Raw genomic sequence first — 17,335 nt, 5'->3', positions numbered from 1 at the left:
ACCCAATCAGAGTAGCAATTCTTAATAGCCAAGATATGTTTACTAAGGGTGCTAATATGGCTCCTTCAATGAAGTCAAGTGTACAACCTTCATGCATGACTATTATGATACAACTTGACAATGTTTATCATATTGATCACTGCTGCAGTAGCCTTAGTATATGGGCTATAACCTGCCAGGATATAACAGCTGGCCAGCTTCTAAAGCTTAAGCACATCTTCCATGTAATCAAACTGTGCAGCAGCTCAAACTTAGCTGACTAAAGGACAAGTTTAGGAACAAAGCCTCTCAGATCTTTACAGCTGCTGAAGAGATACTCATCTGAGGCTTGTGAGGATCAACATTCGGCTTGTGCTTTCCTTTGATAGATAAGTTCCCTTTTGGGAAAAAAAAAACTTTCCATTTTCTTAATTTTATTGATGTTTTATTACTTTTCTCTTCAGGAAAGTTATTTTAAAGCTAGGAGTGTTGTGTTTTGATGTACTGACTTGAGACTGTAATTTCTTTAAATGGCTCTTTCATTTTTTTGGCCAAGTTTAAAAGTAGAGTAAAGTAACTGAAAACAAGTTTTCTATGGAGAAATTATGTTTATTTTTGTTATGTTTCCTTTGTAGGTCTTGCATTGTCTTAAAGTACTTCTTACTGTGTTTTTTCTGCAAAAAGGAATATTTATGGACTGGTAGTTTTACCGGTATTTGCTGCTTGTCTTTCCCGGAAAGAGGCACAATTTTCAGACAGTCTTAGTCTATCCTTCTTCTAGCCAAAAAAAAAAAAAAAGTTAAGCAGACATCTTCTGCTAACAGAGCAGACTAGCAATTTTCCTTTGCTGCAGGTGGGTTACTCTTTTGTGGCCATTTCTTGTTCCTCAGACCACTCATCTTTTACCTTGAATCCCTATGGTGTAGCACCTAAATCCACTATGGATCAGGCATAGCCACATCCTCTGCGGCTGTTGTGGTCCCCTCAGTGGGCAAGGGAGAGCCACTCATTGGTCCTGGGAGATGGAATGGGAAACGTTTCCCTGTTGTGTCAGAATGCTGTCCCATCCCTGGGGAAGCAGCTGTTGCCATTAGTAAAACAGCTGGTCTATTTTTTCCTGTCAAAAAGAAACAGAAACAAGCACATATTTACTCCTATAATTTCTTTGAATAGCAGTAGTTTACTGGTCTGGTTCAGCGTTTAAATCAGGCTATTGATCCTTCTTGCAAAAAGTAGTTTCTGGTAAAAGAAAAAAGGATTCTTATTTTTCTAGAAGAAAATAAAGATTCTGAATCTGAACAGCAAAATGCAGGGCTGGATACAATTATTTTTCCCTCAGATTTCTGATTCAAATGTAGAGAAAAGATCAGTGTCTGATTTTCCCTGTTGGGGTTTCTTTTTCTCTGTGACTATTGCTAGAGTGTGCCAGTGTTTTTAGTGGGATAACACTGAGGCTTCTCAGTTCCTCAGAAAATACTATGAGTTGTTACAGAAGGATTTTCCAGAACCAGACCCATTTGTTCTGTTCTGTCTGCTTTAGAATGTGTGTGTGAGTACTGCCTGCTTTTTTTCCCTGATAGCCAGCTGCCCCTGAAAAGGCAAATAGAATCTATTAAGTTCCTTAGTCTTTTAAATTGTCATACACTATTCCCAAACCTGATCCAGCAGCTATAGCTTTAGTTGATCCCATTGCTGCAAAACACTTAGTTAATTCCAATCCTACTTTTTCTGATAAGGACGGAAAAATATTTATAGAGATGGGAAAAGTGTATACTTATGCAGGATTGATTTTCAAAATTTTGAATTGTCAGGATCTTTTGTTTAAGATTGCTCTGACAGATTGTGAAAGTATGAGAAATATTTTCTCTGCAGTTTCTTCTTGTGAGGAAAACTGCTTTAAATGAGTTAGTTTCTACTATTATACAGATTGTGTGACTCTATAGTTCCTCTAGGTCTAGGCCACTTGTACTGTTTTAAGGAGGTTTGCATGGCTGCATTCTCAGAACCTTCCATATGATGTTAAAAATGAGATTTTTCAATTATCCATTGGATAGATATTTTTCAGCCCTCCTTTTCCAAATTGTCCAAGGGATTTTCCATCTCCTCATCCAATTTTGGTAAAAAAAGTAAAAAAAAAAACATATTAAACAGTCTCAACAAAATTTAGGTAAACAAACATTTAAGAACAAATGGCAATTGAGTCCCAAAAATGTCTCAAACCTCCAAAAACCAAAGGCAGTCCAAAATGTTTGAATTACTGCTTCAAGAGATCTTGTGACCCCCTCCCACCCTGGCCCCTTTTTTCTCCCAGAAAGTCTAAGTCTCCATTTTTCTCATTGCCAATGGATTATTTTGTGAAAATGAGTTCAGAAAATCATTCAGCAAGGTTACACATGGCAGTAGTAGGAAATTCCTACTTTCCAGGGGTCATTCCTTGTCTTCTGCATCAGATTATTTTGCTTCCACCTGTTCTTAAGGAAAGGATCTTTATTGAAGGATGTCCTTTTTGCCAAGGCAAGAAAATACCTGGAGATCAGTTCTGGATCTTTATTTTCTAATCCTGTTTGTGATAGCACCCAAATTCAAAATGATGTTGCTTCACACCCTGTTGCTTGTTCTTCCTCATTCAAGTTTCCTGGTAACACTAGATTTAAAAGATGCTTATTATCACAAATTATTCATACAGATGTCAGACGTTTTTCAAGTTTTTTTTTTTTGCCTGGTACACATTATCAGTTCTATGCCTTACCATCTGGTCAACCAACTATTTAGCTCCAGTTATAGCTCATTGCAAGCTAAAAGATATTCGCATTTCCATATTTAGATAACTTGCTTATCTCTGCAGAGACATTTTAAAGTGTCAGGAATCTCTGTCTTAGTTGAGAGATCTCTAACACAAGCTGGTATTCCAAGAGAACATTCAAAATTCTTTCTTGCCTTCTTCACACAGGATTGTGTGCCTGGGAGGTCAACTAGACACCTTAGTTCAAAAAGTTTTTCTTCCACAGGAACTACATCTTTATTTAGATCTATTTCAAAGGTTTTCCAGTTAGACTGGATTTTGGGTCTCATGGCATCTATGATTCTCCTGATAGCCCTAGCAAGACTCCACATTAGTCTCAGGATTAACATCTTTTCTCTTTTCAAATTCCAGTGCTGGAGGTTGTCAGAGAACAGATCTTTTGGCTGATACTACAGATATCCTTGAATCCATGTGTTCCCCTGTCCCTCCTAGTTCCAAAGCAGTCAGTCACCACAGACTCTTTGGGCTTTGCTTGGGGAACAGTTTCAGGAGGGATAAAGGTACGGGGGGGACGGGACACCAAGGACAGACACAAGCAAATAAATATGGAGGAGATTCTTGATCTGATCTTGAACTCTCTGAACCTTCTTTGGTCCATGGGGACATGTTCAAGTGATTACATTCAATACCACCTCCTACATCAATGGGGGGGGGGTCAGGGGGACCAGGTTATACTTCCTCCTGTGCAGACTAGCCATGTTAGCTTGGGATATAGCTTCACAGCACAGTCTCACTCAGTAGGCATCCTAAACTCTGTCAGACCAAAATTATGTGGCAGAGAATCTGAGCAGGACCAGAGCAAACCCTCACAAATGGAAACTAAATCAGGGGGTCTTCCATGATTTCATGCATCTGTGAGGAGTTCCTCAAGTAGACCTTTTGTGCCTCCTCTTTGAACCATCAACTGGCAAAATTCTGTTCCAGGACTTCATGCAAGATGGTCTGGAAGACAGATGCCTTGTCTTTTGAACATGAATGTTCCTGTATACTTTCCCACCATTCTGAATGATAACCAGAGTACTTCTGAAGAATCAGAGGGAATTTTCCAAGATCATTGTGGTGACTCTTTTCTGGCCCAGGCAACCATGATTTTCTCTTACTTTGGAAATAGCCAGGGGCAATCAGGGGCAGTTATCACAAGCTTCCTCACATACTTGATCTACGTACACAAGAACATCCATCATCTTCAATTAACTGCCTGGATAATAGGATATTAATTCCTCTTAGGCACCTCTTTACTAAGGACATGCAGCAGGTATTAATGGAAAAATGAGGCCTGCTTCTAGAAAATCAGATAGCAAATGTAAAAGGTTTTCTAGTTGGTGCTAACAATGTAACTAGCACCCATTCAGGATTACTTGTTCTCTGGTTTTACAATATTTATGTGAGGTACTATCCTATGATTTCTTATTCCTCTGAATCCTGGATTCTTCTCTTTCCACCTCCCAAATGTAGTTAGTTATGATAATCTACCCATATTGCTAAGGCTACTGCCTACTAATCAATATGATGAACATAGTACAGTTGTATAAGTTGAACTTACCATAACAATAGATGTTCAAATGTTCACTGCTGCAGTAGCAGCTCCTTCACTCCATCCCCTCTTTTTTTGTTTTTTTATACCAGTTCGTGGACATTTATTTTTGTTGTTCCTTGCATTGTCCTTTCAGAACTCAGCCTCCCTCTCTGCTGGCAGGAAAACTCTGAAGGGCTTTGCACCTAAACTTGTTTTTTAGTCAGCTCACCTCAAGTTGCTTGACAGTTTGAGTGTGTGGAAGGTGCACTGAAGCTTTAAAAGCTAGCCGGCTGTTGCACCCATGGAAGGATATAACCCATATAGCTAAGGCTGCTGTAGCTGTGATCATTAGGATGATCATTGTCAAGTTGTATCATAATAGTCATATATAATATTGGTTGTACACCTAATTTCATTGATGGTATAACTGCGGTGGTGGTGCTGCGGTAGCGTTGTCACCTCATAGCAAGATGTTGTCCTGTTCGATTCTCAGCTAGAGCGTCTTCTGTGTGGAGGCATATGTAAATGGGGCATGCCTTCATTGAAGGTTGTGCGTCAGGGCTGGTAACCCGGTATGTACAAATCCACTACCAATCATGAGCGGACCGGAGTTCCGCTGTGGCGACCCCTAACTGGGAAAAGCCGAAAGACACAAACAAACCTAACTTCATTGATGGTATTGGGTCCTTGTTTTTCTGTCTTCTAGATTTTCCTCTAATCAGCTGCCCTGGTCCCCCACACCATTGCTATAACTGTAATAGAAGAAGAAGAACACTCACCCATCTATCTACATAACTGAATAAACTGCTCGAAACGTTAGCAAGGCTTCTTTATTCCTCCCACAGGGAGAGCATCAGAGAGAGTCTCTCAGATCTGACGGCATGCTAAAATGATTTTATCTAGACTAATCCTTTGTACTCTCTCATTGGATTCCTGCTATAAATCATAATAGCGACAGAAAACATAAATGCTTTATCTTTGGCAATTTATTCTCCATACAAAACATTTTTCTTTTAACGTATATTGGTACGCTTCACATACACCATTTTATTGCAGTTAATTTCATTTCTGGATATATTCCTGATATTAAAGTTGCAAGTGACTTGAAAACAAAACAAAGAATATATCACATTTTTTCATGTTTTAGTTTTACTGTTGACTCATTTTTTCTATGACCACACCTATAAAATGATGTCTATACCTAAGGCAGGCAACAAGTATTGTTTAAACTGTGAGCATTGCTGAACTGTTGAAATTTGAAGTATGTATTTGTGTAACAATTACTTTCTAGTTTCTAATGAAGTTGTGTACATAAAGTCTAATTTATCTTATCTAATGCTTGTAACATTTTTTTGTATAAACTGTGAAGATTCCTGAACTGTTTAAAATTTGTAGTATTTAACTGTATAACAACTAGTACTTGTATGTTAGTAGTCTAGTAATCTCTTGGAGCTTATCTCCCCAGGACTCTACTGAAAATGGACATAAATCCAGTTAGACTATCCCAGTCAACAAATGTAAAATAAATATAGGTATTGGCAATAACTTACACACACACACACACACACACACACACACACACACACACACACACACACACACACACACACACACACACATGCTAAGCATCATGGGTAATCAAACGCACCATACTTCTTTAGAGGAACAGCTACTTATTTACATTATGATTTCACTAATAGAACATCAGATATGTTAAGTTTTCAAGGATTGCTGTTCTACCTGTGAGAAATAGCTGATAAATTTTACTAGGATATAAGACTTCCTTATTACTGCAGCTACATGGAAAAATGATAGCTTATACACTAACGTAGGATGTGATAGATTGTGAGTACAATGTTTCATAATGTCATGTCATTGCCTCAAATACTGTAAAATGTGATACGGTATATGGTAAAGAGAGTCCAAACATAATTAAGGGTTAGTTATTTACATTATCTAAGGAAAATGTGACAATGCACGTTAACTCTAGAGATGAAGCTATAACTCCTTCTTCCTTAGTCTGCCATGCCTTTGTGGTGTTATTTTGCAATACCGAGCAATGATGGAGGTATCTTTCCCCTTTTATTAGCTGCTGATAGCATATTTTCTGTTACTGCCATTCTAAATATCTCTACCATGTGATTAAACAGTCTTTCAGAATGCCTATTTAGGAACAATAGAACTGAATCAATTGATGCCTTGCTTACGATCCTGGAACCGAAAAATTCAGTTCATCTAAATATAAAAATTGTGTCTAGCTAGTCTTAAATTTTATTTATTTATTTATTTAAATTTGTTGACCGGGAGTGTCCGACTGGACGTAGGTCCATTTTCAGCAGAGGCCCGGGGAGAAAAGCTCCACAGTTAAAATAAACAGACAGTATTTACATTGGATTACATAGTGATTAAAAATTTACATAGCAATTACTAACAACATATTTACAGATGAAGAACATAGTACATCAGTAGACAACTAGAATCTTTATCTGTGAAGTGCATACCAGACATTAACAAATGTTACAAGAAGAAGAAGTTTGTGCTGTATAATAAGTACTGGCTTATGAGCATCTGAGCTTGCTATAATCAAGGTAGTTAGTGGAGTGGAAAGAAAGGTAGTGGTTGGATGGGGTGGATGATATTAGAGTGGGAGTTGCAAGGGCATAGCCATAAATCTTGCTCATAAATATCTGTTCTCTGCCTGGAATCAATGAATACACCCTTCTTATGAACAGTGACCATGGCAGATCCAAAAAGAGGACAAAAGTTCATAAAATAAAAAGTGGGGTGTCAAACAGTGATGTTGGACTTGGTAAAATGCTGGCTAACTACAGAAATGTTTATTGAACCATATACTATAGTTATTCACATAACTGATGTCTTTCTTTAATGCTGGATATAAGAAATGTTAAAATGTTCATGATAACTTAGAAAATAGGCAGGTTTACTGCTTTCATTTATTACGTTAGCATTTTACAAGACCTATTAGGCTTCTTCTTTCTTTTTGCCTTTATGTTTTACTGTGCCTTGTAAATAGTACATTTATGAGTCAGGATGGAAGTGCTGAAACACCATTAACAGTATAAAATGCCATTATTACCTGTAACTAAGGTTATGAACTTTACTAAGCTACATGCAGACCAACAGCTGTGGCTTTGTAAAATATGATTATGATGTTTCTTTTTTTTTATCGTGTAATATTTATTAAACAGAAAAAGAGAAAACTCCAACTCGTGTAAGAAATGCCTAGCAGATGATTTTTTTGCTTCCATTTCTTAGTTTTTAAGATTTTTCATCAATATACTTTCAAATTACTGCTGAAAATTTATAATGGTAACAAAAAAGTAAGATCTCAACAAGAAAATCTGTGTAAAGTATTTTTAGTTGTTGTTTTGACTCTCAGGTTAATGTGTTACTCTCATTTAGAACTATTAGCTCTTCTCAAGTGTATTCAACATTTGTCTCTGCTTCATGATTCATTTCCCAAGAGCCTCATTAGCCTTTCATAATAAATTCCTGCTAAGATTATTTGAACTGGCTGAGTATATTATGGCAAAAGTGGAGAAGAAGCACTGAGGGACTTTTTTGTAATGGGAAAGCAATAGAATACTGTTCAAAATCTGTTCCTAACTTTGCTTTCTTTTTTCTTTTTTTTTTGACAGATTGTTTATTATTTAAGTTCCGTGTCTGTTGACCATGTCCCGGGAGACAAAACAGCTCTGTATTTTCTCTCATCATCTCCTCTGCTATATCTGAACTATGGACTATGAAGATGTGCTTGTGATAAGGTACTTTCACAGACACAAGCCATTTTGACGTACTCATTTCTCACAAAAAATCAGTCCTGGGTGGTTAATAGCATAGCTTCCAGACATACCCATGTTAATCATTGATTTACTGGTTCATATATATTCCAAGGCTGTTGGGATTTATGACATTGTCAGCTTGACAGTCCCCTCCATCAAACTGCACTCAATTTTTCTGAGTGCCATGTCACTCAGTCGAGAAGAGAATTTCTGAAAATTCATCAAGTCATCTAGGTTATGTTTAAAGGAAAGAGTCAAGCTGTTTCACATGCACAGTAAGCTCATGGCAGAGGTTTGGAAGGCAGTGGATTATCTACTTGTAACCCATCATGTCTGTTTATCAGTTGGTGAAGATTTCGTCCTTGGTTTTAATATTGGCCAGTTTTATGGACATACAACTAGTTCAGCACAACCAATTCTGTAATGGCAAACTTAGGAAGACACAGCTCTACATTCAAAAGTTTATAAGGCACAGAATAATGGTATGGAGCTACCAATTTTCTTGATAGGACAGGGACTTTAGGCTTGTGATTTCTTTGTCAGTATCTCAAAAGCAAAAAACCGCCAAGGCAAACCAATTTCAGCCGAAAGCCGTCATCATTGCCAAAAAAGCTGTAGAGATGAACCAGTTTGCCTTGGCTGTTCTTACATGTTTTAAGAATACTAATAATAAAGTGTAATGTATTGCTGATGTGGAGTGCTGGCCATTCTTTGCTTTTGAAATTTGGAGTTTTGGCCCAGCACCTTTGCCATACTTGCAAGAGTGATTTGTGGGTTGTTTCTTTGTCAGAAATCATTGGGAATCTTTGTAATTGAGGTGCATCAAGGAGGGGGCATCATACTTGATAACTGGTCTAATCAAGCCTGAGTAAAAGGGAGTGATTGCCTGTTTAGACCGTGATGACATTCCTTTGGTAATCAAATGTGCTAAATAAAATGGTTCCTCATAACTGCTGTAACATAAAGGTCAAAAGGGAGGGAAATACCAACCTATGCTTCTAAGATCCCTGACTACATTTTTGTTTTGCATTGATAAGTGGTCAATACTCCAAAAGTGATGATAAGTGCACTTTTTTCACATTTAGTTTGAGCCCATTTTAGTACCCCAAGATTTTACTAGGGAGAGTTCATTCTGGATTTTAGAGAGTGATTTAGCAACAACCACCCCAGTTTAAAGTCATCTGCAAACTTTGTTAGTCGGAGGACTTGGCTGTCTGCTTGGAAATGCGTGACGTAAAGGCCAAAAAGGAGGCTCCCAGCACTGAGACGTGTGGGATACTGCTGATCACTTTTATACTTTCTGCAACTCAGGCTGTGTGGGTTTTATTTTTCCATCAGTTTGCTATCCATCTTACCATATATGAGTCAAAATTTAAAGCAGTTACCTTCTGCGTGATGCCAGAATGAGGAATGGTGTCAAAGGCCTTGGCCAGGTCAAGACACATTGCATGTATCATACGGCCATAGTCTGCATCCTCCTCAACCCTTTCAAAGAGGTTTTTGAGATTCAAAATATATTTCTACCTTTCACAAAACCAAATAGTTGAGGATTAAGACTAATAATATTCTTGATATCGAATGAGGTTAGTTTTAATGTGTTCCATGGATTTGTAACTCTGATAGGGCTCTAATTACCTGTGTCAGTTATAAGGCCACTCCTACGAAGAGGACTCAGCACTGCTGTGTGCCAGTCATCAGAGATGAAACCAGCAACTAAACTTAGATTAAACAGTTTAAGGAGTAGTTCTGCAAGGGCTTAATATTACCATTAATATTATTAATTAAACAACTAGATATATTTGTCATGTTCCATGGAGGAAGTATTTATGTTCTTGGTTAGCATCTTCAGTTAATGATCTTTAGAGATATTTGGGAAAATAAAGGATTTGGGTATTTCAGGGCTTTGCATAGAAGTCTTTGGGATGAAACTGGCACTAAATTTATTTACAAGGATTTTTTGCAATGTCTGTTGGGTCAGAATGGAATGTGTCAGTATAAATGAATTCATAGCAATTTTTTAACATAGCATAAAAATAGGATTTATAATTCAAACACTAAACCACTATCCAAAGCCAGTAATATGAAACTAAATACAATAAGAAAAACCTTCTGAAAAATGGAAGAACTATGTTCAGAATTAGACAAATAAACAGTTTTAATAAGCAATCACTAAAGACATAACTAGAATTTGAGTGCTTTTATTCGCAAAATGTTTTGCATCAAACTTTATCAGAAATATGGAACACAACAAAGCATTAGTAATACTATAAGGTAAGGTTAATTATGAGGAATTTTTATAGGATTTATACTTATCTTTGGTTTCAGAGGCCAGCTTGAGGTTTGTGGAGTCCTTTACTGGGCCTAATTGTGTTTTGTTTTCCTAATGCTCTTGATATTTTTTTGAGAAGAGGGAATTTGGTTATGCCATATAATTTGACAAGTTTCCGTCTTTCTTTTCTTGCAGAGATTATTTATGCATAGCACCACTGGGGTGGTTTAGTTTTTGCCATATTGTTTATTCCTTAAGTACTTAATTCTTGGAGCAACTGGTATCTCTATGTATTTTCAGAATGAGTGTAGAAGTCCTTAGTGAAGCTTACTGCTGTATCATGGTCAGTCAGGGGTGGTGCACTCATAACTGAATTTTGATATTCCATCATACAGTAGGTTGAAGCTGGCATTTTTGTATTACATTTAGTGGGATTTCCAGTAAATGATTTTGAGAGTTTAAAGGTGAAGGTCAAAAGTTTGTGGTCAGAATTCAGTGGAGAAGGAAATATCAGATTCTCATCATTAAGCAGAATTTTTTAACACTAATGACTGTGCAATAGACTGAATACCATGTGCACATGCTTAATACTATACTGGTACTGCAGTAGATTGCTCACATGCTTAAAAATTCATTGGTACTGCAGTACACTTAGTGCTATGTGCACATGATTAATAATTCATTGGTACTGCAGTACACTTAGTGCTATGTGCACATGCTTACAAATTCAGTGGTACTGCAGTACACTTAGTGCTATGTGCACATGATTAATAATTCATTGGTACTGCAGTACACTTAGTGCTATGTGCACATGCTTAATAATTCATTGGTACTGCAGTACACAGTGCTATGTGCACATGATTAATAATTCATGGGTACTGCAATACACTTAGTGCTATGTGCACATGATTAATAATTTATTGGTACTGCAGTACACTTAGTGCTATGTGCACATGCTTAATAATTCATTGGTACTGCAGTACACTTAGTGCTATGTGCACATGCTTACAAATTCAGTGGTACTGCAGTACACTTAGTGCTATGTGCACATGATTAATAATTCATTGGTACTGCAGTACACTTAGTGCTATGTGCACATGATTAATAATTCATTGGTACTGCAGTACACAGTGCTATGTGCACATGATTAATAATTCATGGGTACTGCAATACACTTAGTGCTATGTGCACATGATTAATAATTCATTGGTACTGCAGTACACTTAGTGCTATGTGCACATGCTTAATAATTCATTGGTACTGCAGTACACTTAGTGCTATGTGCACATGCTTACAAATTCAGTGGTACTGCAGTACACTTAGTGCTATGTGCACATGATTAATTCATTGGTACTGCAGTACACTTAGTGCTATGTGCACATGATTAATAATTCATTGGTACTGCAGTACACAGTGCTATGTGCACATGATTAATAATTCATTGGTACTGCAGTACACTTAGTGCTATGTGCACATGATTAATAATTCATTGGTACTGCAGTACACTTAGTGCTATGTGCACATTGCGTAATAATTCATTGGTACTGCAATACACTTAGTGCTATGTGCACATGCTTACAAATTCAGTGGTACTGCAGTACACTTAGTGCTATGTGCACATGATTAATAATTCATTGGTACTGCAGTACACTTAGTGCTATGTGCACATGATTAATAATTAATTGGCACTGAAGTACATTTAGTGCTATGCACACATGCTTAATAATTCATTGGTACTGCAGTACACTTAGTGCTATGTGCACATGCTTAATAATTCATTGGTACTGCAGTACACTTAGTGCTATGTGCACATGATTAATAATTCATTGGTACTGCAGTACACTTAGTGCTATGTGCACATGATTAATAATTCATTGGCACTGCAGTATATTTAGTGCTATGCACACATGCTTAATAATTCATTGGTACTGTTTCTTTGTGTCTTTCGGCTTTTCCCGGTTAGGGGTCGCCACAGCGGAACTCCAGTCCGCTAATGATTGGTAGTTGATTTTTACGTGCCGAGTTACCAGCTCTGATGCACAACCTTCAACGAAGGTACGCCCATTCACGCATGTCTCCTCGCATAAGACGCTCTAGCTGAGAATCGAACCGGACAGCGCCTTACTGTGAGGCGACAACTTGTAATGCAGTGTTTGTGGCTTACTAAGTGCAGTGAAATATGAAATACAAGTTGTTTCCTTTTCAGCCACTTCAACACATGGTTTGTATAACTTTGTACAAAGTAAAACAAAATGCACTCCAGTAGGATAGCTAAAGGATTTGTGAAAGAAGTCAAGTTTTCATGCCAAGAATCACTTGTTACATACTTTTAAGTATGCCAGACTAAACGCTGTCACATTGCAGTCTTCCATATTCCTTCTCACCTTCTCTTGTCCTTCCTTTCTTCATCTACTCGCTATTTCCCTTCCCTGTAACATAACCCAAGCTAAGATGTTCTATCACTATCTCCCAAATTAGTTCCACCATGTACCATCATCTTGTGAGCTATGATCTTACCTTTGAAGTTTCTTCCTCTATAACATTGTTGGCTAAGCCTGCAATGGTTGACATGCCACTAGTTTATTATAAACCTATGAGTAATGAACCTGTAAATCTTGGCCTAATTGTAATACACCACTCTAAAGCAAAAGAAATGAACTTGTACATTAGCAATATGTCATAGGCTGTATATGTGGTAAAATCCATGGCTCCATAATTGATGATAAACATATATTTTTTACAAAAGCTAAGTAAAAGAAATTTGATTGCAATCTGAAATAAATGAAACAGGAAAAAAGTACGGAGGAGCAAAGGTGTGAAATAGCTAAAGAAAGTACTTAATATTCTGCAATATGGGATCCTATGTCCACTAGATGGCACTGTGCTATTGCTTTTTGAGGATTCAATGTCCTTCTCTTAAGAAACCTGTTTTCTTTTTTTTTATACCAACAAAGTTTGCTGTAAAATAATCCAAAATAAAATTTCAGTACTCTGAATACTGTCACATGTGTACAATAAAGATGTTATAAAAAAACAGTTTGAAACCCTCAAATATTCTTTTAACCATTACTGTGATTTGGTGTGTGTGTGTGTGTGTGTGTGTGTGTGTGTGTGTGTGTGTGTGTGTGTATAAAGTTGCAGTTACCAGGAATGTGAAATAGTGACAGGCAGGTTAACAGCAATGTGAAACATCTAAAGCAATATGGAGATAATTTCTTTGAATGAGCCCTTCATTCTTTAACTGTACTGATCTGCAGGATATAACACGCTAAAACATCTCTATTTCTCAAACTTAACCTTTTGTTTTTTAAAGTTTTGTGCTTATTTGTGGGATGCAGTCAACACAGTACTGTTCTGTTACTCCATGTGAGGTTTCTGTTATTTATCCATTTATTTCATTAAGAATGCTAGTGTGCTTTAATGCACAATTAGCTGAATCATTACCAGTAAAGTTAAAAAACTTTAACTTACCATTCTGTTGAAATATTTCATGATGGGAAAGCAGTAACATTGAAGAAAAATAAGAAACATCCATTAGCAACTCTTCTTTACTACTGAAGGGTAAATGTGATTATATTCTCAGAAATGTAAAAAATGCAATAGTGTATTCATAGTTTGAATTAAGTATTTTTTACCGACTACATTTCACTTGAAAACTAAAACCCATATTATAGATCTAGTTGTTTCTTACTCCAACCCAGGATATGGGAAAGTATGTATTTGTGGGGGGTAGAGATGGAGCAAACATCTGTGCAGTGTAAAATACTTGCTATGGGGAGTTTACCAAGAATTTACTTGGTGTAGTGTTCTTCTGATGGTGTCATCTCAGATAGAATTATACACATATAAGTCTATGTAAAGGTACCACCAAGTTTCAAAGCTATTTTTAACCTTCCATGTGTGAGCCAATACATACAGCATATGTGCTGTTCTAACAACTTTTAAAATATAACACACTTACAGTTTGAAAATAGTGGTTGTTTTCCCTTAATGACATTTCCTAACAGAGTTACAGATCACAGATTTGGGAAGAAAGCTATAAGACACTTGGTATTAATAATACTATCACAAGAATGGACTTTCAGGCATGAGAAGAGTATATGGCTCCAAATTATTTGACATGAGGTTAGAGCCATAAATGATGTTTAATGTTTTCAGTAGCAGTCCTCAGGATGCAGCTGCACACACACACACGTACACACATGCAGACACACAAACATACAACTTCGGCTTTCATCTGCTTTCTAGAATTCTGTATCTGGTGTAATTCCTCTATTTTTGCCTATAAATAGTGGAAGAGGACCAGCTACATATACACATTTTATGATGTCTGCAGCTCCTTTCTATCCTCTGAATTTGCTTATTGGACTGTGTTGCCCCAATATTGGTTTGGTTTCTAATAGACGAGCACTGGGAAGAAGAGGCATTCCGTCTTACACATCTTATCTACTTAAAATGCTAAAACACCAGAATACTAATATGGATGAGCATTTCATCGGAAGTATAAAGAACAGCTGGAAATCACAGAGAAGCACATTGTACCTGCACAGCTCTAATTCTGAAGGCTCAGACTGCATAATGCATCCAAAGCATTACTGATGCAGCAGGGAAGAAGAAGATGAGAAAGTCACACAAAGAAAGCAGATAGGTGCCACTAATATCCATAGGTGCCACTAATATCCATAGGTCCCACTAATATCCATAGGTGCCACTAATATCCATAGGTCCCACTAATATCCATAGGTGCCACTAATATCCATAGGTCCCACTAATATCCATAGGTCCCACTAATATCCATAGCAGCATTATGTCAGCACATTACAGGATCTGTGCTACAGCACTGCATGCAACTGCAATGGGTGAGACCAGAACGAAACCATTGCACTGCACACAAAAGCAGTATGAGCAGCCATGCACAGTGCTATGGACAATAGTGACAGCTGTTATCAGAGTGTCAGGTAGGATAGAACAGCACATGAGGCAGCCAGAATATCAGTGTGAGAGGGCACCCCAAAGTGCCCACCATGTTTGTCATATAAATAGGAATGAAAAGGTGTAGATAATGGAAGATGAAAAATGGAGTAGTGCATGCAGAGGGGAAGGGAAACAAAAATAAACAAAATGGAATGAAAGGTTGGTAAGAAAAGGGTATATTTGAAGGGGTTAGAGCCTCCTTTTAAATATTAAAAATTAAGGTAGATTTGGAAAGTGTTGAGAGATGCCCTTGGCTGGGGGGGTGGGTGCTGGAAACAGGCAGGCAGGTAGTGGGTGTGGACCAATAAACATGGAACACAGACACAGAGAGACATGGGTAGTGTACAAAGAAAGATGGTGTGGATCCTAGAGTGTACATACAAATAAAGGGTATTAAAATGGTGCCAGAAGGGAAGAAGGGTGAAGAAGGTAGGGTTAGTGGGCTAATACCAGAAAGGTAAGGGAACAGTGTGGGCTACTGGCATGGGTGACTCTCATGTCAATCTAAGCAGCTCATATCCAGGCATCACACACCTATGTGGCTAGCATTAAGTGCTAGTTGCTTCCCTAGAGACCCAAAGGCTAAGGTCTTCTTCTCAACAAATCCCCATGAGACCTCAGCTGTCTGCACACCTCATCAGTCATCAGCCTCTGCAGCTGCTGTTAGGACAACACAGATGAAATGCTTGTTTACTTTCAGCAGAGGAGCCTTCACCCCTCCCCATAAGAGGCTGACTTAGAAGACACAAATGACTCTATTAGGGCATCTCTAAGAGAAAAACCTTCACTCCTACCCCTAGAGAGAGAGAGAGAGGTAGACTTGGAAGGCACCAATGACCAAAAGTCAGTCAGAGTGGCTGGCCAAGACTGAGCTGAATGTGGTTATGCCTTCTCTTCCACAACTGGACCGGCATATGGAAGACGTATGGCCTGACACCAATGCAGGTGTACACTGGAATACTATCCATCCCATACATAGCCCACTATCTGAAGACCCACTCCTGCCTTCTGTGGCAACCAGATAAATTCAAGTGATACTTCCTCAGTGACTAAAAAAAAAAATTAATTACTTTAAGCATTGCTGTTTAACACTGTAGACAGTAGAAGATAAATGTACAAAAAAAAAAAAGTTGCAGAAAACTTTCCCTAAAAACCATAAGCAGGAGATACAGGAAAATTCTGCTTTCCTTAGCAGTCCTTTCTGGAGCTCTGTATGCAGTAGAAGAAGGAGCCATGGCCAATGAGGTGGTCCACTTGAAGAGCAATGTTATAGACTGATGTATATGGAAACACATTTCTGAATCATGTGTCTTGCAACCTTTCACTGCACAATGGTGTTATGCATGTTTATAGGCCTAGTATATAAGCAATGGCATCACGTGCCGCAGTATATGTTTGACTTATGTCTCTAGTCATAGCTACTATGCTATCTATCCTACTTTGTATATCTGTCATGCTAACTGCTCTGTTTCAGCATACTCTAAAGTACTGCAGCCATTTTATACAAGACTGAGTTCAACCATATGGATGAGATGTATTATAAATGCATAAATGTCTATTAATTATAATTAATTATAATTGTCTGACAGTTGGCTTAGAGAATTATGGAGCTGTTAATGAGCTGTTTCCTGTTTCTAGTGATGCAAGGTTTGATTTTTTTTCAACCACCATTGCCTAGCTGTGCAACTCTGAGCAAGTCACTTAATCACAGACCAATCACTCCCAGGCTGAGCCTGAAAAGAGTCCATGGAGATCAGTGCTCTAATTTGGAAAACAAATACAAATAAAACTAAAAACAAAATTGCAATAAAAGTGCTGTGAATGTGGGACATGAGAGAGGAGTGATGTCACTGTTTTGTTGTTTGCATACATGACAGTTAGATGGAGCAGTTTACATACTATTCCACCTCTGATATGAGAAACGTGGTAATGATGACTGAGTAGACACATATGTTTAGGCATTTAGATGTCTCACTGCCTTGATATGTCAA

The sequence above is a fragment of the Protopterus annectens genome, chromosome 6.part0, assembly GCF_019279795.1.
Source record: "Protopterus annectens isolate FY-2018-M chromosome 6.part0, PAN1.0, whole genome shotgun sequence".
NCBI lineage: Eukaryota > Metazoa > Chordata > Ceratodontiformes > Protopteridae > Protopterus > Protopterus annectens.
This window is presented reverse-complemented; position numbering follows the sequence as displayed.